General features: G+C 39.6%; 1 protein-coding gene across 2 annotated transcripts in view; it reads left to right on the plus strand.

Annotated features, from left to right (window-relative positions):
• BEND7 (BEN domain containing 7) overlaps window positions 1–1,885 on the plus strand; it is a 107,846-nt gene that overhangs the window by 60,520 nt on the left and 45,441 nt on the right. The gene's annotated exons all lie outside the window — the stretch shown is intronic.

Here is a 1,885-nt window from a genome sequence, read left to right on the forward strand (position 1 = left end):
CTTACAGTATGAGCCTTGATGTAGCACATGCACCATGGAGCCTCTACCCATCATGGGCCACCCAGGATCCTCAGCTCCAGGTCTTCCCTGCTTTGAGCTGCTTGATGGAAATAGCCGTACCAGTTGGACCAACAAGAGCACGTCTGTTTTCCGATCTAATGTATTTTTCTGGCCTGCCTAGTTGGCCATGTCTGGGCATAGCACTTAGTAATTCTTGCTAAATCTACCCAGTGAAGACTTCCTTTGGAAGGGTGCAATTTACTGTTTTCTTTCTTTTTTTTTTTAATTTCTTTTTGACTTGGGTCAAGTGAGTCCTGTTGCAGTATCATCCAGTCACCACCTCCTGAGCAAACAGAGAACAGGATGGGTCTCTGACAGGCTGTTTTCCCTCCGTCTCCGAAGCCGGCAGAATACGAGCTGTTCTCCAGAGGCGATCCTGGAAGGGCAGTTGGCTGTTTTCTTTTAAATTTTAAAATTTCTTGCCTTTCTCAGGCAAAAGCAGATCACATTTATGAGCAAAATCTGTTATGAGGACTTTTTGTAGCAAAAAATAAATTTCTTTTCATAAACTACAACTCACTTCCCTAAAAATGCATTTAAAGAAATACTAGATGAGAATCAAGAGTCATTGTATACAGCAATGTTACACATATAAAAAGTTCACACCCTTTGACATGTTCCTATAAATCCCACTGTGTCTTTCAGGAATAATCATCTCAGGTTGAGAGTGACTAGCCAGCCAGCCTAGAACCCTCCCCTCCGATGCCCATCACGTCATGATCGCATAAAAACAACCCACTCCCTGTGCCTGTAAATCAGATTCTTTTACAACAGTTTCCAAAACTTACAGACAGTTTCTCAATTTGCAATGCAGAATCTGGGGCTTATGTCCAATATGAATATTCATTTTGGGGGGCATACTTTTTTTTTTAACCTTCAGTTTTACTCTTTCAATTTTTATCACGTTTTACACACCATACTGTTATTGAGTATTGTTAGTTCTTTACACAAAATGACGTATCAGCCATGCTCTCTCTTTTAAATTGTATGAGTTCTTTGAAATTGGCTTGTATTTTTTTCCTTGAGATTATACAAGGATACATGATAGCTTATAGGGATTTAGGGAGAAAAATCCTTCCATGTGCCTGGTTAGGGGATCTCCCACTCAAACTAGATCTGACCACAGCTACTTCTACGCACAGGGGAGCCGCAGCCAGCCTCTAAAGAGAGAGATAGCTAATGTCCACAGGCTCAGGCCCAGGAACAGTTTTCAGCGTCTTTATGACTGTATGCTTCGAGAAAGTCATCAGGGTACGATGCGATTCCACTGGATTAGGAAATCAGACATGCGATATATTGTTGTGCTGTGTGCTTGCGGGACCGAAAATGGGCAAAACATACATGAAATCCAAACTGATAGTGGAAGTTCACATTTTCAAATGATGACTCTTAGTAGAATTGACTTCATCCTTTGAATGTCATAATTTACCGATCATATTACTTCAGTAATCAATAGGATCTTTAAGTTAATCTATTAGCTATCTGTTTTGGCCTGAGAATTAAATTGTGAAACTGTCAGAGCATTCAGTTTTTTGAGTGGTGCTCATTTGCAATGGTGGCTATTCCCATCGGAGTAGGTAAGCAGAAAGATGTCATTTAGATCAGAGTCGTAAACAAAAAGAAGGGAGTCCACACTCTGAAGGGGGAAGAGTTAAAAATAAATTGTCAGAAAGAGCTTTAACTTGTTTTTAAATTTATACTTAGAGTTGGGGATCATTGCTTGGCCCTAATCTGCTATGATGCTATTTATAAAATGGAGGAAATAGAAAGGGTTCATATTAAAACATTGAGGCTAGTTAACCTATTATTGTTTCTATAAAAAAAA

This window comes from Echinops telfairi, unplaced genomic scaffold (assembly GCF_000313985.2).
Source record: "Echinops telfairi isolate 266 unplaced genomic scaffold, ASM31398v2 ScPeMD7_7474;HRSCAF=8512, whole genome shotgun sequence".
NCBI classification, from domain to species: Eukaryota; Metazoa; Chordata; class Mammalia; order Afrosoricida; family Tenrecidae; genus Echinops; species Echinops telfairi.